The following is a 25,013-nucleotide window of genomic DNA, read 5'->3' on the forward strand; positions in this document are numbered from 1 at the left end:
GCCCCAGGACAGGTGAATGGCTTAGTGTCATTTGAGTCCTCTGCTGCATTTTGAAGGAGATCCAGGAAAGTGAGGGTAAGGAATGTGGAATAGAAGGTTGGCATGTTATTGCTTGTTCTCAATCTGAAGTCTGGGCTCTGTTAGTTCCTCCCAATTCACTATCACCTGGAAAGAAAAAAATCTCTCCTGCTGTATTGACCTGTGCTCTCTGGGTTCTAGACATATGCTCCACCCTCTGCAGAGTCTCATTTTTCTCTGGGAGAAGTTGTTTCCTTAACACATATTTACTGAGCACAGGGCCCTGTCCTAGGCCCCGGGATAACCAATCAGCAAGACAGACATGTCTCCAGTTATCAGTCTAGCAGAAGCAGAAAGGCTGCTTAAAATGATTAATTCTAGAATTAATTAATTTTACAGTTAATCCTGAGAATACCCTGGAATCAGTATTCATAATTTGGTTGGGCTTTTAGCTGGCCTCACCCACCTGTTCTGGATCCTGAGCTTTCTTTCTCAGCCTCTGGGTCTGAACACTATTGTCTGCTAGTTTCCGGAGGCCCACTGTGGACCACAAACCTTGATTTATGAGTGTCACATAAATGACTACATCCTTGTGTTCTCCTGGTTGACCTGAGCACCTTAATTTGTCACTGTGCTGGATACTGGGGAAAGGATGCTGAACAAGTCAGAGATGGCCCCTGTTTGCAGGGACGGGTGCTGGGCTTCCTGACCTCTAGTCTCTTGCTAGGGCTACCCATGTTTTCCCTGTTCACTTGGAACTGCTGAGTATTAGCCTTGGCTCTTCCACATAGATTCTGTCTTATATGTATCTTCTCTTTGATCTCATGTCAGTCTCTGCACTTGTTTAGGATGTTTGGATTCATGGTAACTGTCCTTTCCTGATGAACTGACCCCAGCTGTAATCTCTGGCATGACAGCTCCTGCCACCATGCCCACCGGCTTGGCCCTCTTCCCAGTTCTGTCTCTTCCTGGCTCACTTCATCTGAGCAACCTATGGCCTAGAGCTGACTCACCATCATAACAGGCCCTTGATAAGTATTTATGAATTGAATCAATTCAGAGTGATTCAGAAATTCCAGGAGCCTTTAAAAGAATCTAGAAGAGTTGGCTATAGTCTAATAGTATATTCCAAATTGAGAATACCTTTTTTTTTTCCTGTGCTTCTCTGTGGTCCAGAAGTTTAAAAGAAAGCATAAAGAGTCTCATGGTGGGTGTGAGTCAAGGTGAGGCCAGGGGCAAGTCTCCACATAGGGCTTGTATGTGTAGGGATGGGTGGCAGCCTCAAGCCCAGCCATCTAGGGGCCAGGACACCTCCAGATACTGGAGGTGCTAGAAACAGGTGGTGCCTGTTATGGGCTGATCTGGTGAGTGAGTATTTTCTTCCCTCCACACATCTGCATAAACAGGTCAGCCCACACAGAAAGCAGAAACAAGGCTGGTCTGTGAGGCGCTTTGCTTTCCTTGAATGCCTCTTTATATTTTTGCATGGGCTGTTCCTCTGGATTAGAAACCTTTGTTGGCAGTTATGAACTTTTTTCATACCCACATAAGGTAGAGGCAGACAACTCACTTGGGCACCAAAGCTGATGCCCTGTGAAGCAGATGACCAGGCCCCTGCTGAGGAGCTGCCAATGGCAATTGTTTCAGCACCTTGCTCAACTTAGCCACTGTGTCACTAATTGGAATGCACTCCGGTCCCTGCTTAAAGTGAGCTTAGACCTTTTCCCAAATTCTTTTTGTCTCTTAGTGATTTAACCCCCAGGGTAAGAGAAAGATTTGCTCTCTCTCTGAAAGAGTGGTTGAACCTTTATATCTTGAGAGGCAGCATCTAAGATGGCCCCCAATGATCCCCATCTCCCATTATTCATACTCTTGTGTAATTCCCTCCCTCTGAATGAGGGCTGGACTTAGTGACCTATTCTAAGAGTAGAATACAGCAAAAGGGATGGGATGTCCCTTCCAAGATCAGGTTATAAAAATACTGGCTTCAGGTGGAGAAAGACAAGTACCAAATGATTTCACTTATCTGTGGAGTATAAGAACAAAGGAAAAACTGAAGGAACAAAACAGCAGCAGAATCACAGAACCCAATAAAGGACTAACAGTAATCAAAGGGAAAGGGACTGGGGAGGATGGGTGGGAAGGGAGGGAGAAGTGGGGGAAGAAGAAAGGGGGCATTACGATTAGCATGTATAATGTTATCTACCCGGGGAGGGCTGTACGACACAGAGAAGACAAGTAGTGATTCTACAGCATCTTACTACGCTGATGGACAGTGACTAATGGGGTATGTGGTGGGGACTTGGTGAAGGGGGGAGTCTAGTAAACATAATGTTCCTCATGTAATTGTAGATTAATGATACCAAAAAATAAATCTGGGAAAGGGTGGTTCCCAGCTGGAGATGTGATTTATAGGTGTGTGTCTTGATCTGAAATATTTCTTGGAGCCTCAGTTTTTCTCACTGCGCTTTCAATAAACTATTTCACTGCAAACTATTGCTCAGTGCCAAAAAAAAAAAAAATGACTGGCTTCTAAACTGGACATCTGCATTTCCCTCTCCTCTTTCCTCTTCTCTCTCCTGCCTCCTCCCCTCCTCTTCCCTTCCCAACCTCTCTTTCTCTCTCTCTCTCAGATCATTCACACTGGGGCAAGCAAACCGCCATGCTGCCAGCAGCTCTACAGAAAGGCCCACGTGGCATGGCGAGGAATTGAGACCCTCAGCCCAAGAGCCTATGAGGAACTGAGGCTTGCCAGCTTCCCCATGACTAAGCTTAGGAGGGAATCCTTCACTCCAGCTGAGTCTTGAAATGACTGCAGCCCCAGCGGACAGCTTTATTGCAGCATTACGAGAGACCCTGAGCAGGCATCTCCCAGCTCAGCTGCGCCTGGAACCCTGGCTCACAGAACTGTGAGATAATAAAGGTTTGTTGTTTTAAGCTGCTAAATTTTGGAGTCATTTTGTATGCAGCAATAAATAAATAATATAAATCCCCATATAGGAGCTCCAGATACATGGCCTTCATCTCTTCACTAGCTAGTCATTCATAACCTTCCTGCCATCTGCCTTTTGTCCCCAAGACTGCAGCTGGGCAGGCTTTGTGCAGTGCACAAATGGCTCAATTACATGGGGTGACCCTGGCCCCACTCCTGCTGAAAACTCCTCGTCCTGTGTCACTGGTGACTTGCTCTTGTGCAAGCCTGATGACCTTTCCTTAATTCTTTTTTTTTGATTTCTCAGTTTTTACATGACACTGTGAACCACCCCCTCATCCTTGCAACTTGTTAGGTAGGATTAAAGGAGACAGAATAAGGACACAGGTGGTACAGTGCTAAAAAGATTGATTGGCAATCACAACAACCCCAAGCCCCAGTGCAGCTGTTCCTGAAGCCGGCCCTTTATCGTAATCTCCCCGCACATGTTGCCTGGGGTCTTCCTGATCTCATTCGCCTGGGCTCCTCTCCTTCCAACTTCCTGTCTCCAGTGAGTTCTTGTTCTCTGCTCTGGCCTTGGGCCTCTTTCTTTATTGCTACCCTGGTGTCATGCCAAAATGGAATTCATCCTTTGTTCCTTACTGTTTACCCAAATCTCCCTACTCTAATAAACTTTGAGGAGGCAGAGGAGGGTGTTTTCAATATAGAGTTGCAAACAGTGGACCATGACAACCCTCTGTTCTTAGAAGTTCTTTGGTGACTGCAGACCTCCTAGACCTCCCCCTCCATTCTCTCACCCCTACACCATGCAGCTCTGTTTAATTTTCTTTTGTTGGCTTGTCTCCTGCTAACCTATGCCTCCGGTCATACCTGCTACCTGAAGGTTTAGAGAGGCTTTTTTCCTATGGGAAAAGAGTTTCCTCCTTAAGAGGAATTCTGTTCCCAGGCAATATGCTAAGGTTTTTTTTTCACATGCCTCAGTTAGTTCTTAAAGTGACCACAGATGGAGGAAGTGTTAAAGGTCACCTCCCCAAACTGGCTCACAGTGGAGTGAGCAGTTTGTGACAGTGAAGATTCTTTTCTAGAATTCTCTTTTCTCTGGGGCCGTTGATTTTGCTCTTCCTTGGCACTTCCCCTGGTATGCTGCAAGCACTTTTACCACGGGTTTCCGAGTTTTTATCGTAGTTTGGACACTGACTTCTGATTTGATGCATTCTCCATTCTGCTCATGTAGGCAGCCTTTTACTTTGAGAATGGTTACAGTGGAACGGGTGCCTGTACTCTTCATGCCAGCCCTGTGTTGCTTGTACATGACGTTTTCTTTGACCAGCTTTGAAAAATCCAATTTAGATGGCCACCACCTGCAGTTTTAGTCTTGTACTCAGTGCTAATGCAGAGACTCCTTTGTTATCAAAACAATTGGACTAGGCTTTGTTGAACAATCTCTCTCTTTCTCTGGCACTGTTATTTTCTAAAAGTTTCCCAATCATGTCACAAATTTTCTCCTTCTATGGCTTTTGTGACATGAAGTCTTTCCTTCCTCTCTTCCCACCTCTCAGACCAATTGTCTTTCTTTAGACCACCTCCTTTTTTTCTGTTTCTCAAAGGTGAGCCCCTCTGGCTCACTTTTCCCTCTTTCCCAGGAAACCTCTTCTACTCTCAGGCTTTCAGTTATGACATCTAAAACTTACTAGATTATTTATTTATTTACTCATTCATGTCTTTATGTATGTACCATATTTGTTACCATCCTAACCATTTTAAAGCGTACAGTTCAGCCATATTAAGTACATTGATGTCATGCAACCATTGCCCCCGCCCTTCTCCAGAACTCTCTTCATCTTGCCAAACAAACTATCCCCATTAAATACAAACTCCCCGTTCTCCCCTCCCCTAACCCCTGGCAACCACTTTCTACTTTCTGTCTCTGTGAATTTGGCCACTGTAAGTACCTCATATAAGTGGAATTATACAGTATTTGTCCTTTTGTGACTAGCTTATCTCACTTAGTGTAATGTCATCCATATTGTAGCATGCCAGCTATTACTTTTGCATGAGTGATTCCAAGTCTATGGCTCTAGTCCTTACCTCCCTCTCAAGATTTGCTTCTACACTTCCAGCTCCCTTTTGGATTCTTTAACACGGAGTCATTGCAGTGACCTCAAAGTGCACAAGTCTACAACCATGCTCCTCTATTCCCTCCAAATCACAGTTCTTCACTTCGATGAACGGAAATAAGCTTTCAGTTCCTTTACATCTTGGGTCATTTCTATTCCTTCAGCGTTTACCTCTCCATATCAAGTTACTCTGCAGCTTATAAACTGTCTATAGCTCCTTATTTGCTTATATAAGAAGGTCCAACATCCTCAGGCTACTCATAATCTGGCCCTAATTTTTAGTTGGGATTAAACTCAGTTGCTCATGTCAGAAAATATCAAATACTAGCAGCTTAAAAATAAGATAGAAGTTTACCTTCTCTCATGTGCATGAATTCTGGAGACAGGCAGCTCAGGACTGGTACACAAAGCTGTTAGGGATACAGACCTCTTCCCCTTCACTACCTTATCATCTTAACATCCCTGTCCTCATGGTTTAAGATGCAGCTGGAGCACCGACCATCACATCTGTATTTCTGGCAAGAAGATGGAGAAAGGAGTAAGGGGAGAGGGTACATGCCAATTGCTATTTTAAAAGATTTCCTAGCAGCATTACATCTTATTAGCTAGAACTTAGTCACATGGTATATCTAGCTACCTGGGAGGCTGGAAAATGTAGTCTTTTTTTCTGGGTGTTCTGTTGCTTAGGAAGAAGGAAGACTAAATATTGGGTAGGAACTAGCCTTCTCTTCCACAGGCCTCACGTCTGCTTCAGAGTGCCCTCTGTGCACCCTTGAATCAACACATTTACTGGAACAGGATTATTTGACTGTCCTGTCCCTCCCACTAGACTGAGGGTGCTTTAAGGATGAGAATCTTATCCACTTCATTCTCACGCTATGGTATTTGGTGCAAGACTTGGCAAAGAGAAGGAGCTCAATAAACAGCTACTATTGAAAAACAATGTCAGGGGAAAAAGGGGTTCAGGAAAGTATCTCAGAACAGTGAGGAAGCTGCTTTTGGGTAGGTAATCCTGTCCTAGAAAAATAACAGTAATACTAATGAAAATAAATAATGTCATACAGCATCATTATGCCATTTGTGATAATCCAGTGAATTAGGACAGATTATTTTCTCTTAACAGAAGAAGTGACATTGTGGGGAAAATTGAAGTTTCTATGGCCAGAATCCTTAAACCAACCCCAAACCACTTGATGATGTAATTGGCCTGCAACTAGGCTACTGCTTCCACACCAGTAGGCAACAAGCTATTATTGACTGACTCACTAAAGAGCTCTGCCCAGTGCTCTGGGCAGAGGCAGGGATGAAGGATGATTATAGACTTGTAGACTGTTGGATGCAAATGTAATTCTAGTGCTCAACCTATCACTGGGAGAACAAGCTGGGTAATAAACCCTTTTACCCCAGGAATGTTCCATTGTCATTCCTTGGTCTCACTGAAACCATAGTGAACTTGCCTGAGACTGGAACACATTTGCAAGAAAGACATATTCAGGGATGTTGAGACCCTGCTTGAGGTCACATATTCAGTTAGTGATCAGCAGGCCTGGAGCCTATATTCCTTCACTACAAGCTCCGTTTTCTCTTCCCTGGAATGTGGGAGGCCAGAGTAAGCTGCTGCATCACACTACCACCAGGGCGTAAAGCTCCATATTCTCTTTGCTTTATAAATGAAAGAAGTCCTTTGGGTAGAAGCAGCAACCCTGAGGGAGGCCCCAGGAGGACCTACCAAGAATGCCTTCCCCAGGTGGGGCTGCCCACATCAGGCTGTTGGGCCCCTGTCAGTTGCCAGCCTTGCAAATACATGAAAGGCTCAGAACCTGGCATCTGCAGCTGACTGGGTTTCAGTAAGAAGTTTGTTTTGGGTCCCATCCCACATGGTGTGTTATGAAAGTACCATGAAAGTCTTATTTAATTGCTGATGGTCCCATAACAGGAACTCACAAACAGTATTAGAGCCAGGTCTCTGCTCAGGTGGACGAGGTCTTATATTGGATGAGAAAGTTGGGCTGTTCATGTGTTTTCCTATCTGCTTCCGACTTGGGCTCAGGACAGGCATGGTTTATAGACTGGTGAACTGTGGGCTGTGCCTGCCACTGATTCAAAGTGCTCTCAGGTGTTCACAAGCCCGGTGGTTCTCCAAAGGTGCTCCTAGGACCAGGAAAATCAGCATTGGGAAGTGTTAGCAAGCAGATTCTTAGACTCTCTCTAGTCCTACTAAATTAGGAGGATCCTAGCAATCTGTGTTTTAGCAAGCTCTTCAGGTGATTCTGAGAAGCACTGCTCTTGGAGGGCAGAGGTGAAATTCAAAAGGCAGCCTTCCGAGCTGCAGCGAGAGGTGTGGGGAGGCTGTAAGATGTGGGCTTTGAAGAGGCCCTAAGACATCTTCCCACTGTGCACTGCTTCTAGAAGGAGGAGTTCTGACCAGCAAGGGACAACAGGTGAGGACACTTGTGGGGCCCACTGAGGAGGAGACTGGGGAAGCTGGCTGGGACAGGCAGGCTGGGGTAGGTGCACCAGTGCCTAATGTGCAGGCCAGAGCAGATGCTGAGCTCTGGGCCAGCTTTCTCTGGTGCTCTTGGGTACAAGCTGAGATTTTAGGCTGCCTGGCTGTCAGTGTTACTGATTTCTGCCCTGTTACTTGGTAATGACCTCTGTAGCTGCTTTGCATGAGCAAACACTGTCAGTGAGCAATTCAGTTTCTCCCTATGACTGTGTGCCCAACACCTCATACAATTCTAATTGTGCAATTTTCACCAGCTCCTTGCCACAGAGATGTGGGTCATTGCCTCCTGCAGAGTGGGCGTGGTTGGATGTTACACCACATGCACCATTGACTTGCCGGGCTTTTAGGCTTTCACTTTATCTCCACCTCCTGGTGTCTGCAGTTCTAGTGATGGGGAGGTGAATGGGATGTCTATATTGCATGTGGTCAGAGACCAGAGTGCGCCAGTTAGATGTGTCATGTTAAAATAAATAAATCACTTTACAAACAGTTATGGGTGAAAACTCCTTACTTGTCCCCGTGCTGTGATTCAATCCTATAATTCAGTTTACTGTCGGGCAGTGAAGTTCTGTTCTACATGTTTTACACATTGATGCTAAATAACTCATGTCACAGCTGTGTCACCAGCAGTGTCTGCACCTGTGAGCAGTCATGGCTCAGATGGGCTGGGCTGGAATGTGTGCCAGGATCTTAGCAGTGGAGGTGGAGAAGAGGTAGGCACTGGGCGGGTGGAGAGGTGACTCATTGTGGAACTGGATTCTGAGGCAGGTGGTGTGGGGAAAATGGAAGTTCCTATGGCCAGGATCCTCACCCGACCCTAAACCACTTGATAATGTTAATTGGCCTACTGCTAGGCTAATGCTTCCACACCCATAGGCAATAAGGTATTATTGACTGAGTCACCATATAAAGATCTCTGCCTGGGAGATGGAGGATTGCAGACCTGCGACTGCTGGATGCAGACGTGATTCTACTGCTCAACCTACTGCCTGGAGAATAAAGCTGTTTTACCCCAAGAATGTTCTGTTGTCATTCCTGGGTCTCACTGAATCCATAGTGAACTTGCCCAGGGCTGAAACCCTGAGGTGAGATGTGTGGCCAAAAGATTCCACATCAGTAACTGGATTTGACAAACAATGAGGGTTTGTTAGGGTCCAAGTGTGGGATTCAGAAAGGGGAGTGTCCTGGCCTTGGTGAGAATAAGGTTTGGAGCTATCAGGTTAGTTGCTTAGTGAGACAAGGGCAAGATTTCCTACTGGGGGCCTGCCAAATAGGGAATCCAGGCCTAGAGACAGGAGCTGCCTGAGAACTAGGGTGGTGACTGGTTGACTTAGAGGAGGCCGGTGGGCATGTGGGTGTCTGTTGCAGCAATGTGTGGCTGGAAGGGCAACTCTGGCACCATGGCAGGTAGGTGAGAGGCTGCACATCTGTGAGGTTTGGCTCTGGATGATGAAAGGTGTCAGGGCCATCAGTGCCTGAACCCCAATCCCACTGCTGGCCAACAACGTGGGAGGAGTTATCACTTACATAGTTTCCAAGGATGTTGTGGATTTTCCAAGCTTTATTTGCTAGCCTGCCTGCCACTATGTGTATGGCCCTGTCCCTGCCCTCCCTGGGAGAAGTTTCTGGAGTTTTGGTGGCTTCCTGCACACAGCAGGTTGTAGCTGAAAGCACTTAGGAATCAAGCCAGGCAGGCTCTGAAACCTGGTTTTACTATGTGAATCTGGATATTTCAAAGTCATTGCTCTTTATCTTGCTGAGCTTCAGTGTCCTTTGGTCTACAGTGGGATCTATCACGTGCCCCTCACAAATGTTACACTGTTGTGAGCACCTCATCACAGAGAATCGGATCAATGTTGTTCTCTCTCCTTCCTCCCACTCCCAGCCCGCTTCCATCAGAGGGGATTCGAGCCCCTCTATTGTGAATACCCAAGTGCCTTGGGTGAACACATTACCTCATTTATATCAGCTGTGTTGTAAACAGGGCCTTGGGGAGAGGGAGTCTGTCTATATTTCTCTTACTTGGAGAGCCAGAGGCAATTTTCTTTCCTTTCCTTTTAGTAAAAGAGAATCTATGCCGGATACTCTATCCTTGAGATCAAGTTCAGTTCTCTGGGGATGGAGTCACACATGAGCCATCACAATCACAGGGGAGGCTGGCGTTGGGGTCTCGTCCGCAGCATTGACCATGGACGCGGAATCCTGCTCTGGTTGCCTGCTGGGGAGAACCAGGGTGGGCTGAGGGCTCAGGCAGTCAGGCCATCCGCTCTGTGCCTCTGTGGAACAACCCTGTGCTTTATTCTCCTCTGTAGGAATGAATTTCTAAAATTCCTGTATTTCATGGCCAGGATGTGCTTCAAACAGCCCTGCTTGATCTGTGTTCTCCCCTCTCCCAGAGAAGTTTGAACTATGTTTGCTGCTCTTCACAGATGAGGGGAGATTTTCTGGCCCTTCAAAACGTCATCCAGCTGCAGGGCCGCCTGGCACATCAGAGACTTACGGCTGCATTTAATTTTCTCAGAGCAGCAAGGCTGGAGGCGTCCCAGCATCCTGGCGCCTGTGGGTGGATGATTGGCTTGCCCCAACTATGCATTTGAGCTAAAGAATGTTTGAAAGGAATACTCACATTACAAAGCCATAGGTGTTCCTGAGTGCTGTGTGCCAGGGGTAGGTGATATCATCCTGGCGTAAAACAGAAACTCGCAAACTGTTGGATCCCAGTTGTTTTGCTATACAGTGGTAAAATGTGCAGAGAGTTTTGGAAGACATGGGGAAGGAAAATGGCAGGAAAGGACAAAGGAGGCCTCTTCAGGGTAGGACAATTATGGAAGAGGAGAAAGAAGAGGAGTGGAAGGCAAAAAGGCAAGGGGGGGAAGAGAGGGCAGGCAGAGAGGTAGTCAGCTACAACCGAGCCGTTCAGGTCTCTGTACCTACAGTGTGTCCTGACGGTATGCCAGGTACTGATCCCAGCACCTGTGGTGATGCCGCTCCTTGCGCTCTGCTGTCGGCAGCAAGGTGAGGCATCTGCTGGGGGAAGTGTCACAGTGAATGCCCAGCACTCTGGGCACCTCTCCGAGGCAGCCAGGGAAGCCTGTGCCTCAGAAGACTGGCTCTAACCTCGGCCCTGGTTTCCATGCCTTCAGAAGGCATTGCCACAAGCTCTTCAGGAGTCGGGCTGTGCCAGTGTTGTTTGCTGCCTTGTCTCTGGGGTCGAATGCAGTGGCTGGCACAGGCAGGTGCGTAGAACATACCTACTGAGTGAATAGGAATGAGTATTTAATTTAATCCTGTGAAAAACATCACCAGGGACGATGGAGGACTGAAGTCCAGACACATCTCACTGTATTAGTGCCTCTTTAAATTTTTCGGAGTGTTCTGCTCTCTTTGAAGGCAGAGCAAGGGGTCAGCAACCAAGGAGTGCAGGTGGCCTCTACAAGCTGGAAAAGGCAAGGAAATGGATCTTCCCCCTAAAGCCTCCAGAAGGAATTCAGCCCTGCTGCCCCCACCCCCACCTCACCCCCTACACAAATAAGCAGGCATATTAATCTCCCAAGAATCTTGTTTCAATGCTGACTCTGATCCAGTAGGTGTGGGGGAGGGGGCCTGAGACTGCATCCCCAACAAGTGCCCAGGTGATGGTGATGCTCCTGGTCCTCGGGCTGCACTTGGAGCTGCAGAGCTCTTCACCTTTCCTGACTGCCGGCCAGTCATCATCTACGGGTTTGTCTGGGCATCCCTCCAAGGTCAGAAGTAATGCATCCCACATGGGCTTCCCAGAGTGGTTGTTAGAAAGGCTGAAGGCTGCTTCACCAGAAAGTGGAAGATTGTAGGGTGGAGCTTAACAAGAATTTAGTTCCCAGCTTTGCAGCCTGCTGAGCTCTGTGGTCCAGTGGCCCAGGGCTGGACAGAAAGAGACAGCAAGCATTTCTGCTTCTTCCCCTGCTGGCATCCTAGAACACCTAGAACATTCCTGCAGCAGAGAGGTTTGTGCCCTGCAGCTTCCACTGAGCAGCCCTTGTGACCAAAGTCTTCCTAGGCTTCAGCAAGGAGGTCATGAGGATCCCATGGGCATGTGAGATCAAGAGCCATTTTTGCAAGGGGTCTTTGCTGTTGCCTGGGCCCTTGGAGGTTCAGGGTTCCTTTCTAGCTGGGACCTTACTTGTGACTTTGGACAAACCCAGTTATGCTCTGGAATCCAATCCAGATATACACAACTACCACCTCCTCTGCGTCTACCAGCATTGTACTGCCGCCTCTCTGCCATCAGCGCCATGGAAACTCTATTGCTCTGCCTTGCACTCTACTCCTCCGGTGCTTCGGTCATTACTACAGGGCTGTCACATCAGCCTGCGGAGTAGGCACCTGTAGCTCCATTTAGAAGTAGGAAGGCCGGAGGAACTAAGTTCTATGTCAGGTCTCACAGCTGGTAAGTGGCAAGGCCAGGACTCAGTGCCATGTGATACCAGAGCAAGTGTCTCCCTCTGAGGGCCCTACATCCCTCTTCTACTCAGTCTCATCAGCAGGCCTGCCGCTCTTGCCCTCGCAGGAAAGGCCTGCCCTGTGGGGAAGTGCACATTCATCCTACCTGGGCACAGGGCTTACCTAGTCAGTGAGGGAGCCCCGTTCTCGCTGGGTCCTGCGGCCAACCCCACTGGGTTTATGGCTGTGCTTCTGTGCCAAAGTGGCAGGCTGAATGGGTCACTTGACTTAGACTCTTAATTCAGTGGCATGAATGGGGCAAGTGGGAAGCAATGTCACTGTCACTTTATAACTTAATTTTGTAGAGTCAACCTTTAGAAGACATTTATTTGTGTTAAAAAAAACATCACCACCACCTCCTCTGCCCACCTCAGTCCTGAGCCTGTGATGTGGGCAGAAAGATGCTAAGTCATAAAATACTGATAGTAAATGTGATACCTTGTTATGAAACATATACTTTCAAAGAGCCCACAGTACTTTATTTCATCTTAATCCTCCTAACACCTCTTTTTAAAGTAGGCAGGACAAGTGTGTGTTCTCATTGTGTAGGGAAAACTGAGGCTCAGAGAGGTCACGGATTTGCTCAGGGTTATAGATCTGGGGCCAGAATGCAAATCACCGCCATTTCCAGAGCTCTTTCGGTCACATGCACATACTGTGCTGATTATCTGCCTCGGGCACACGGTGTTGCCATGCAGCAGAAACGTCAGATGGGGTACTCTGTCCAAGCCCTGGCAGATTTATGACCAGCAACTGTCATTCCGTATTACCAAAAAATGAACTCTTTAGAAAAACATCTGAAAATTAACCACCAAAATGCTCTGAGAGCTAAGTTGGCATCTAAGGGAGAACAGGACATGGAACATGCAGGGGAGGGGCAGGAATGAATGCTTCTAGGGGAAAAGGCGCAGGTCCTGGCAACCAGCAGGTCCAAAGTCACACCCAGAGATAGCGCGTGTGGGCAGCAGCAGGCAGAGGGGTGCCGCCCTGCAGGCCAGGCTCAGGTCTGGAAGAGCAGGGGGAGGGAGACAGGTCAGGCCCAGTGTCTGCGATTTAAGAACCCAGGCCCAGGACTCTGGAGGAAGAATGCCAAGGACACATGTCTGGCACAAACAAGAGTCTGGGCAGAAAAAAGTGCTTAGGCAAGAGACCAAGAATACCAAGAATGGAGCCTGACACTAACTAGGGTTGCATAAAGCAGAGGCTGTTTTTAGACTTCCTGTCCAAGATAGACTGAGGCTTAAGTGTTTAGGTTGGTCTGAATCCACAGGAGAAAGGCGAGCAGGCCAGCAGACTGACCGGGGAGAAGAGGGGAGTGAAGAGTGAGGAAGTCCCTGACAGTTTTTGTAGAGCTCTGTTTCAAGCTGACATTCTGCAGAACACTGTTCCATACAAGGCTTCTGAATGCATCAAGAAGGCAGGGTCTGTGCTCAATAAAGATGGGAGACACTGGATCCAATGAAGTTAACAGGTTCCTTTGTTACAGGGTTCTCAGCACCTTTAATATACAAATACTCAATGTGAATTTCCAGGTGAGAGCTACTGAGAGCGGGTTTTCTAAACTTTTTGACCACCCCTTCAGGCTCCCCTCACCCTTTTTTCTCTTTTTTTCGGCCTTGGCACAAATATTAAATCTGGAACACAGTCTGGGAAATAGTCTGGTCCTCCCTCAGCTGGGTCAACAGCCACACCTGCAACACTTTCTGCTTCCTACACGGAAGCCTTTGCCTTTTGCTTCCTTCAGAGTGTTCTGGAAGGGAGGGGTGGTTAGGGTCAGAAACCTGGACAAAACAGCATTGTTAAAATTAGCCCACCCTTTCATCTCTAATTGGGGTATTTCGTTCTAGTCTCTTTTTCTGTGTCTTTTTAAAGCTTGGTTATCACCATCTCATACGTTTTAAACTAGCATTTGGTGTCTTGCACAGTGGGGCTGGCAGCCCATTGCAACCAATGTGTGAAACTACACTGAAATTTAGAATAAAAGATCAATGAAGCCCAGACACCCCAGCTTTTCTCTGACCTCTGGGATATAAGCTGCCTACCTTCTTCACCCAGACTATCATGAACCAGAGGGGCAGAGTGGAATTGGGGGCAGCCAGACCCTGTTGCCTTTTTGGGTCAGTTGTCATCCACAGCCATTGGGCTGGACCTGGCAACACTCCCTGATTTTTCTGTCTGGAATCTGCTCCCTCCTATTTCTCCCACTTGGGCCTCAGCCCCTCTGTACTGGGGATGTCCTTAATGGTCATTGGTCTACTATAGTGGTTTTCCTACTTGTATGTGCATCAGAATTAACCAGAGGGTTTTTAAAACACAGATTACTATGTCCCACCCCTAGTGTTTCTGGGTCTGTGATGGAGCCTGAGAACTGGCATTCCTATTAAGTTTTATGTGATGCTGATGGTCAGAGGACTATACTTTGAGAACTGGTGTGTAGGTCCCAAACCTCTGTGTACGAGAATCTGCTGAGAAGCTTGGTAACAGGGAAATTCTTGAAGCTCACCTCAGCCCTACTGAATCAGAATTCCCAGGGGTCAATGTCTTGTCTGCCTCTCCCTGGCTTGGCCTCTGATGGCCTATTCCCTCTCTCCTGTGCTGAATGACTAGGGCTGCTGGCCCCTCCTGCAGTGATCTTTTTTAATTGCTCATTGCCACAGAAGCCCATTACCTCCAACATGGCTGGGAAAGTTGAAAAGAAGGGCTTGTATTTGCCATTTGGTTAGTTTTAGGAAGGTTTCTGTCTGGGTATATATATATTTCCTCTCTACAGTGGAAGTAAAATTATCATTTGTATGGCATTTTCAGTTTGTCAAATGTTGTTCCTAAGAAATTGGCTAATGACTCCAAGTTCCTTAATTTCTCCATTATCCAGTGCTGGAGAGAAAGCTCTCAGTGGGTGCAAGCACCCTGATTTGGAGTGTAAGCCCCTTCCCTCTCTACCTAGAGGTGGGCACACAGAACAAACGACATTCCCTGATCCTGGGCACCGTGGTGGTGAGCCCATGTGCATCAGGCTGCATCTGACTGCAGGTAATTTTTATACAAAGACATCTTACTAGGCTGTTAAATTAGAACTTCAGACAGATTAGTCTTCAGAATTGAAACTAACCAAATGAATGTGAAGTGGACCTAATTAGGTATGCTAAACAATTAAATTGAGCACATAGCTTTTGTTTTTCACTTGCTACATTAAACTCCATTGTATGAATGATTCTCATTTTAAAAATGAGGAAACTGGATTCGTAAGATCAGGTGATTTATCCAAGGTCATGGAGTTACAAGAAGCAAAACTAGAATTTGAAGTCAGTGTGACTTCAAAACCGGTACTCTTGAAATTAAAAAGAGTAACGTGTTGGTGAGGATGTGGACAAAATGAAACCCTCATACACTGCTGATGGACATACAAAATGGCACAGCCACTTTGGAAAACAGCTTGGCAGTTTCTCCTAAAGTTAAATGTACCCTTATATGACCCAGCAATCTCCTTCCTAGGTAAATACCCAATAAAAAGGAAGCATATGTATACACAAAGACTTGTACACAGTGGTGATAGCAGTTTTGTTCACAATAGTCCCAAACTAGTAGCTACTAAAATATCCAACAACAGGTACATGGATAAATAAGTGGTGGTGTATCCATGCAATGAAATACTACTCAGCAGTGAAAAAGAACACAATGAAAAACAACCACAGCATAAATGACTAAAACATTAAAGAAGCTAGACATCAAAGAGCATGTACTCTATGATTCCATTTATATGAAATTCTGGAAAAAGTAAAACATCTATAGTGGTACATGTGCAAAAGTTAAGGTATAAAATGCTGTTTTTTCAATCTCCCTTTTATTGCTGAGAAAATGAGGCTCTGAAAGGTTTAACAGCTTGTCTAGGATTACACAGCCAGCAAGCTACCCTTTTCTTGATCTCAAGCTGTCCCTCTTACTTACTCATTTTGCTGGCTCCCTCTTCTTTTTGGGGATCAGTCCACTTCCTTTGCTCAGAGTTTGAGCCTGGGCTTACTGCTTCCCTCTGCAAGTAATTCAATGCCCTGTAAGGTTGGCATCACCTAAACTTTTCTGCCACTGTTACATATCTTTAACCTCACTTTATTTTCTTTCTTTTCTCACCTCCACTATCTCTCTCCTGTCTCCTAATCCTCCTGCTCGCTCTCCTTAAACCCGCTCTTGCTTTCTTCTATTTTCACTCTGTTTATACCACATCTCACTGCTTGAGTGGGAGCTCTCTGTCAGGGTGTGATTCTCACACAGACATTTTCTTGGTGAGGGAATTTTATTATCTGCCCCTCCTAAGGTTGACAGATTTAGGATAGCAGGATGCCCAGTTACAATTGAATTTCTGATAAGCAATGAATAATTTTTTAAAAGTATAAGTATGTCCCAAATATTGCACAGAACATACTTATATTATAACATTATTTGTTGCTTATCAGAAATTCATATTCACCTGGGTGTCTTATGTCATCCAGCAACTGTAGCCTCCCTGACATGCCATCATTTTGTTAAGAAGGAACAGAGTCTTGACAAAACCTCCAAGAAGACGGTCTCCCTGGGAAGCAAAATAAGACTGGCCCTTCAGTGTTTTTCTACCCATGTGTTTACTACTCATGTGTGTCTTGCTTAAGCTCCCACCCCCAAGTGACTCCTGCTGGTTCCCTTACTCTTGCCCTGTCCATCTTCTGACCTCTGCACACCTTGGCTGTCTCTGGATCACCCACTCACTGTTCTTGTCATGTTGCTTGATCCAGCTTTTCCAGCCATTCCCTCATTGTCTCTTCTCAACTCCAAATTGCCTTTGCTTTGGGTACATACTCTCCCCTGTCTGGCCAGGCCTGGGACTCTACAGGGTCAAAGCCACAGGTCTGGACCCAGCAACACTTCCTGTTTTTTTTTGTCTGGAATCTGCTACATTCAAGACATCAGTGCATTCCAGACCCCAACTAGGGTCACAGCTGAAACACTGCCTTGGGGTATTCACTCTTCATCCATCTCTACCTATTACATGTAAATTATATAAGTAGATTCAAATTCATTGCCAGGGTTGAAATTGGGCAAGTCCCTGATTCAGTAGGCTGTTTTCATGTGTTTACTGGATAAAATGGATTAGAAATATATCCTCAGTTGACAAACAGAGTGCCTACATTTAGTTTATGTCAACAAAATTCTGGTGATTGTTCCAGGAAAGAAACAAAGGACATCTTATGTTAAGCTACCTGGCGATTTATTTTGTAATTCTTTCTATTTCCTTTAAGATTTTGAGTGGTTTGTAGCTAAACCACGTGGTCTATAGAAAACCAAATGAGAAGCTGTCTGTGGGAGTGTTCGGTCGGTTGACTTACAGCTACAGCATTTTATTTATTCAGATTTATTGAGATGTAATTGATAAAATTGTGAAATATTGAAAATGAAAAATGGGATTTGTTATACATGTACATTGTGAAAGGATTCCCCTCATTGAGTCAGTTAATGTATTATTCACCACCTCGCATATTTACTTTTTCTTTTTTTGTGAGAACAGTTTAAGTTCTACTCTCCTAGCAAATTTCAGTTATATGATGCTGTGTTATCACTATAGTTACCATGTTATACATTGAACCCTCAGACCTTATTCTTCTTATAGCTGAAAGTCTATCCTTTTATCAACTTCTTCCTGTTCTCCCCACTCCCAGCCCCTGGTAACCACTTTTCTACTCTGTTTCTATGAATCTGACCTTTAATACAAAATTTTTTTTTTAATTTACATGTAAGTGAAACCATACAGTATTTGTCTTTCTTTTCTGGCTTATTTCACTTAGCACAGTGTCCTCCAGTTTCCTCCCTGGTGTTGCAACGGACAGTATTTCCTTCCTTGTCAAGACTGAATAATATTCCTGTGTGGGTGTGGGTGTGTAAATGTGTGTTTCATTTTCCTGATCCATTCATCCATCAATGGACACTTAGGTTGTTTCCATACCTTTGCTATTGTGAATAATGCTTCACTGAGTGTGGGAATACAGATAGCTTTTTTTTTTTTGAGAGGGTATCTCTCATATTTATTGATCAAATGGTTGTTAACAACAATAAAATTCTGTATAGGGGACTCAATGCACAATCAGTAATCAACCCCAAGCTTAATTCTCAACAGTCTCCAATCTTCTGAAGCATAACGAACAAGTTCTTACATGGTGAACGAGTTCTTACATAGTGAATAAGTTCTTACATGGTGAACAGTGCAAGGGCAGTCATATCACAGAAACTTTCAGTTTTGATCACGCATCATGAACTATAAACAATCAAGTCAGATATGATTATTTGTTTGATTTTTATACTTGATTTATATGTGAATCCCACATTTCTCCCTTATTATTATTATTATTATTATTATTATTTTTTAAATAAAATGCTGAAGTGGTATGTAGATGCAAGATAAAGGTAGAAAACATAATTTAGTGCTGTAAGAGGGCAAATGGAGATGATCAGGTCTGTGCCTATAGACTAAGTATTAATCCAAGCTAGACAAGGGCAACAAAACATCCACGGATGCAGAAGATTTCTCTCAAAACAGGGGGGGTGAGGTTCTAAGCCTCATCTCTGTTGATCCCCAATTTCTCACCTGATGGCCCCCTGCGACTGTGCCTGTCTTAGGTTGTTCCTCCCTTGAGGAATCTTACCTGTCTCTGGCTAACCAGTCATTTCCAGGGCCATACAGGGAAATGTAAAGTTGGTAAGTGAGAGAGAAGCAATATTGTTTGAAAAGGTTAGCTTTTTACTTCTTTGCAGATTTATGCCCTGTGGCTTCTATGCCCAGCATTTGTCTTGAGGTATCTTTGCCACTTGGAAGAATTATGATACTCGGTAATTTTCGATATGAGGCACGAATTCTACTAAAGCGTTGTAATTAGGAAGGAAGAAGAAAAGCTACAGAAGTAGCAGACGGAAGAAAACATGGGAAGATTGATTATTTCTTTGACATATCTTCTTGTAGAGTAACATAAGCATGTATAGGTTTTAACAAACTACTAATTAAATTGCATACACACATTAACATAATAGGAATACAGCTACATAACAAAAGCAGACCTACAATTACCAGCCATATCCAGTGAAACCAAGAAAACCAGTTAGGTACCCTAGGCATTTGTGAAAACTTATCAATGATATGATGGATATTGTCTAACTGAATTTGAATAGTTTGAGAAAAATCAGACAAATTAAAACAACACATTCCTGGGAACTGTTCACATCCCATACGTTCTTTTAACAGTAGATAGTCTATAGTCACACGATTTTGGAGCACTGCAACTTGCACTTCTCCTAAATCTTGGTTGAGTGCTGACAGTATAGATCCAGTCAAATTTGTTGTTTTACTGTATGCACAGGCCAGCTTAGATATCTCCTTCTTCATTCCAATGGCAAGTCCAGAAACCGGTGGGATGAATGCAGCTACAACTGCAACAGCGCCAGGATCTTTGTTGAAGGTTTTAGATGATCATCTTCTGGAATGACTCTTCCAGAGGATGTTGATGTTGGAAGTTCTTCATATCGTATCTTAATTCATTTTCTGGGTAGCCAAATTAGGCTTTGATCCTCTGTATAAACACAAACAAACCCTTTGCCCACACTTTGATATGACCTTTATACCATTGTGAAGAACCTATTGGAGATCACCACACAGGAACTGCTTTTTTTTTTTAAGAGAAAGGAATATTATCAGAAAAATGTACTTCTATAGCCGATCATCTGACACCCTTTAAAAGATCAAAATTAAGGATATGTAAAGCATGCATTAATCATTGATTTGCAGTTAGTTTTATCCTATCAGGGAGTAATCCCCCTTTTCTTTTGCTTTTTTTTTTTCCTGTTATCATTAATCTACAATTACATGAAGAATATTATGTTTACTAGGCTCTCCCCTACACCAAGTCCCCCCCACAAACACCATTACAGTTACTGTCCATCAGCATAGCAAAATGTTGTAGAATCACTACTTGTCTTCTCTGTGTTGCATACAGATACCTTTTTGAGATAATAGTTTCATTTCCTTTGGATATACACCCAGGAGTGGGACTGCTGGATCATATGGTATTTCTGTTTTTAATTTTTGAGGACCCGCCATACTGTTCTCCACAGTGACTCTATCAGTTTACATTCCCACCAACAGGGTACAACAGTTCCTTTTTCCTCCACTTCCTTGCCAGCATTTACTCTCTCTCATCTTTTTGATCATAGCCATTCTAACAGGTGTGAGGTGATATCTCATTGTGGTTTTGATTTGCATTTCCCTGATGGTTGAGAGCCTTTTCATGTACCTGTTGGCCATTTGTATGTCTTCTTTGGAAAAAATGTCTATTCAGGTCCTTTGCCCATTTTGTAACTGGTTTTGTTTTGTTTTGCTCTTGAGTTGTATGAGTTTCTTGTATATTTTGGATATAAACCCTTTATCAGCTATGTGATTTGCAAATATTTTCTCCCCTTCAGTAGGTGACTTTTCATTTTGTTGTTGGGTTGTTGGTTTCCTTTGGGCAAAGAAACCTTTAGCTTAAGGTAGCCCACGTTTGTTTTTGCTTTTGTTGCCTTAGCTTGTGTTGTCAAATACAAAAACTCATTGCCAAGATCAATGTTAAGAAGTTTACCACATGTTTTCTTCTAAGAGTTTTGTGGTTTCAGTCTTACTTTCAAGTCTTTAATCCATTTTGAATCAATTTTTGTGTATGCTATTAGAGAGTGGTCCAGTATCACTCTTTTGTATAGAGCTGTCTAGTTTTTACAACACCATTTATTGAGATATTGTCCTTTCCCCACTGTATATTCTTGGCTCCTTTGTTGAAAATGAATTGGACATATATGCATAGTTTTATTTCTGGGCTCTCTATTCTGTTCCATTGATCAATGTGTCTGTGTTTATGTCAATACCGTATATTTCGATTACTTTAGCTTTGTAATATGGTTTAAAATCAGGACATGTAATGCCTCCAGCTCTGTTCTTCTTTCTTAAGATTGCGTTAGCTATTCAGGGCCTTTTGTGGTTCCATGCAAATTTTAGGATGGCATTTGCCATTTATGTGAAAAAAGCCATTGGAATTTTATCAGTTGCATTGAAGCTGTAGACCATTTTGCATAGTATGGACATTTTAGTAATAATTATTTCAATCTTTGTGCATGGAACATCTTTCCATTTATTTGTGTCTTTAATTTCTTCCATCACTGTCTTATAGCTTTCAGTTTACAGATCTTTTGCCTCCTGGTTTAATTTATTCCTAAGTGTTTTATTCTTTTTGACGATGTTGTAAATGGTATTGTTTTATTAATTTCTCTGACAGTTGGTGAATACAAACAACTGATTTTTGAATATTGATTTTTGCTGAATTCATTTTTTAGTTCTTATGTTTTTTTTGTGGAGTCTTTAGGGTTTTCTATATATATAATCATATTATCTGCAGATAGAGACAATTTTACTTTTTCCTTTCCAATTTGGATGTCTTTTATTTCTTTTTCTTGCCTGATTGCTCTGGCTATGGCTCCCAGTACTATGCTGAATAAAAATGGTGAGAGTTAACATCATTGTCTCATTCCTGGTCTTAGAAGAAAAGCTTTTAGCTTTTCTCTGTTGAGTATGATCTTAGCTGTGGGCTTGTCGTACATGACCTTTATAATGTTGAAGTACATTTTCTCTATACCCCATTTGAAAGTTTTTGTCCTGAAAGGATGATCAATTGTCAAATTCTTTTTCTTCATTTATTGAGATGATCATATGATTTTTATTTTTTATTTTGTTAATGTGGTGTATCACATTGATTTTCAGGTATTGAACCGCCCTTCCTTCCCTGGAGTAAAATCCATTTAATCATGGTGAGTGATCTTTTTCATGTCCTGTTGAAATCAATTTGCTAATATTTGGTTGAGGATTTTAAAATCCATGTTCATCAGGGATGTTATCCTGTAATTTTTTTCCCCTTGTAGTGTCCTTCTCTAGCTTTGGTATTAGGGTGATACAGCCACATAAAATGAGACTGGAAGTATTCCCTCTTCTAAGTTTTGGAAAAGTTTAAAAAGTATGAATTCTTTAAATGTTTCATAGAATTCACTAGAAAGCCATCTGGTCCTGATAGACTTTTCTTTGTTAGGAGGTTTTTGATTAATGAATCAATTTCCTTATTAGAAATTGGTCTGTTCAGATTTTCTGTTTATTCATGATTCAAGCTTGGTGGGTTGTACGTATCTAGGAATTTATCCATTCCTTCTAGGTCATTCAATTTGTTGGCATATGCAGGTATCCCCTGCTTTTTGAAAGTTTGCATTATACCACCTCGCTTTTATGAAAGACCTACATTAGTGCCTATTTTCACTAACTAAAAGAAATATGAAGAGGATTTTTGCTTTTACGAGAAAAGGCAAAAAGTGAAAATAGCATATGCCATTTTGGTTTATGAAAAGTTTTGTGGGAACCTTCTATTTTCAGACAGTGTGGGAAACCTGTAATTGGTCACAGTCTCTTATGATCCTTTGTATTTCTGTGGTTTGGTTATAGATTTTAGAGGGGACAAAGCATGGGATTTATTTTGGGCATTGGTCTAGATTTAAAGGTGGGCTCAGTTAGCCCACCAATATATGATATATATCAATCAGTCCACCATTGCTCTGTGAGAGCAGCAGTAGAAAACTGTCCTCTTGGAGACATTAGGGAAGATACACAAAGCAGTTAGTGAATAAGGCAATATCATATGCAGTATAATTAAGCTGTTCATGTGCAGTCAAAGTAATAAGTGAATTCAGAGTCTTGAAAGGAAGCAATGGCCCAGCAGAGAAAGAAGTTCGAGAAGGAGTACCGGAGATGGTGTTACTTGAGGTTGCATCCGGATAGCTGATAAACTGTTGGTTTCCAGAGAACGGAGGGTATGCCCTCCTCCTTTCTTCCAGAGGCCCTTCCCAACTCCAGGAATTGCTCAGATGCTTAGAAGGAGGTTGGGGGTGTGTGTGTGTGTGACAACTTTGCTATTGTTCCTGGCTTGGACTCTCACTGGAAGATTTCTTGGCAGGGCCTGGGGAAGGACAAGGTAGCACATCTCATTTGACATGGCTGTCCTACCAGCCCAGTGTGAAATTTCCGGGGCACCCTGCCTTTCAGTTTCTCAGCACAGGTAACAAGGAAAGCAAAGACAGCCTCTGATGCATGAGGGCTCAGGCTACATAAAGGAATCAAACTTGGGCCTGACCAAGTATGATTTCTGTGCAAGATTATCATGGGTTCTGCAGCCTCCTGGGCCTCCATCATAGATGTCACAACACATCACACCATTCACTTGGCCTTTGGGTGGAGTGTGTAACTTGGAGTAGAGTTAGGGAAAGAGAGGCATTGCGGGTTAGTGGAAAGAGGACACAGTAAGTTCCCTCCCTCATGCTCTTTTGCCCTCAATACCCCTGCCCCAGCCCAGGGATCCACGTAACTGCTCTTTGTCACTATAGATCTGTTTTGCTTTTCCTATACTTTCATATAAATGGAATCACAGAGTATGCACTCTTTGCTATTTGGTTTCTTAAATGTTTTTGAGATCCATCCATGTTGTTGTGAGGGTCAGTAGTTCGTTCTGTGTCACTGCTGACCAGGATTCCATGTATGGATACCCTACAATTTGTTTATCCCATTCACTTGTTGTTGGACAGTTTGGTAGTTTCCAGTGTTGGCTATTATGAACAAAACTGCTACCAACATTTTTGTACAACTCTGTATGTAGATGTGTGTTTTGTTTCTTTTGGGCAAATGCAGGAAGCTATTACTGAGTCATATGATAAGGGTATACTTAATCTTATGAGAAACTGTCAAGCTGTTTTCCAAGGTAACTGTGCTGTTTTGCATGCTCATCAATAGTATGTGAGGGTTCCAGTTCTTCCACATCCTTGCCAACACTTGTTGTCATCAGTCTTTTTAATTTCAAGGGCACAGGTTTTGAAGTCAGATTTCAAATCCCAGTTCTGCTACCTGCTAACCCCATAATCTTGGATAAGTCATCTGATTTTACAGAGTACAGCTTCCAGTCTCCTTTTAAAAAGGAGAATAATAATACCTTTTTCATGAAGTAGTTGCCAGGATCAAAATGTTAAAAGGTGAGGCACCTGGCCTTGACCACATGATTTATGCAAAAGTTGGGAACCAGGTAAAGAAGAGGGGTAGAAGTCTGGGAGAGGAAGAACTAGACCCTTTAATAACAACAGGCTAAAAGTTGAAAAAGGAATGAACACAAAATTTCAAGTTTACACCTAAGAATCATTTTAAGTAACTACCAGAAATGCTAAGATAGAAACATCATAATTGGCTGACACGTTCTGTCTTACAAACCAATGACACGGTTACTTCATACAACCAGTAATGCCCTTGTTCTTAATTTTTAATGTGTGCTTACTCATTGGAGTGGAGATAAGGCAGTGGGATGATAACACAGGAAATAAAATTAACTGGAGAGTTTTGTTGAAATATAGTTGTCTGTATGCATCCCTGGAAATTCTGATTCTTAAGATCTGGGGTGATGCCCAGCAATTTTCATTTTTTATGAGCTCTCCAGATGATTCTGATGTCAGTGGAATGTAGACTGGATTTGAGCATATTCTCAAGAATGCTGTGGAAGTATCTAATCATGCCATGCCTCTACTTAAAAAAATCCTTCCTGACTGCCTGTAAGATACTGCCAAATACATTTTGGATTAAGTTCAACTCCTTATCATGGCTTCTAAGTTCCTTTACAATTCCCTAGACTCAAGGACTAAGGAGGATAACACTAGGAAATGCCATTTCTCACCAAGGGGGAAGAAATACCTCCCATTCTCTTTTAAGAAAACACTGCTCAATGTTAATGTGAGGAGGGCACATTTGGTCCTAAACAGAACCCAATTTTCTCCTCCTGCGCCTTCTGATCTGCTCTGGATAGCAACATGTTCCCCAAACAGTTCACCATGTATCCCATAGCTCTGTGTT

At 43.6% G+C, this 25,013-nt stretch overlaps 1 long non-coding RNA gene across 2 annotated transcripts in view; it reads left to right on the plus strand.

The window, feature by feature from the left end:
• Positions 1–25,013, plus strand: part of LOC108407322 (uncharacterized) — a 92,099-nt gene that overhangs the window by 39,981 nt on the left and 27,105 nt on the right. For both annotated transcript variants that reach the window (XR_012122085.1, XR_012122088.1), the window contains exon 2: positions 2,652–2,941. This is a non-coding gene — a long non-coding RNA (uncharacterized lncRNA). The remainder of the gene's footprint in view (positions 1–2,651; positions 2,942–25,013) is intronic.

This window comes from Manis javanica, chromosome 1, assembly GCF_040802235.1.
Source record: "Manis javanica isolate MJ-LG chromosome 1, MJ_LKY, whole genome shotgun sequence".
NCBI classification, from domain to species: Eukaryota; Metazoa; Chordata; class Mammalia; order Pholidota; family Manidae; genus Manis; species Manis javanica.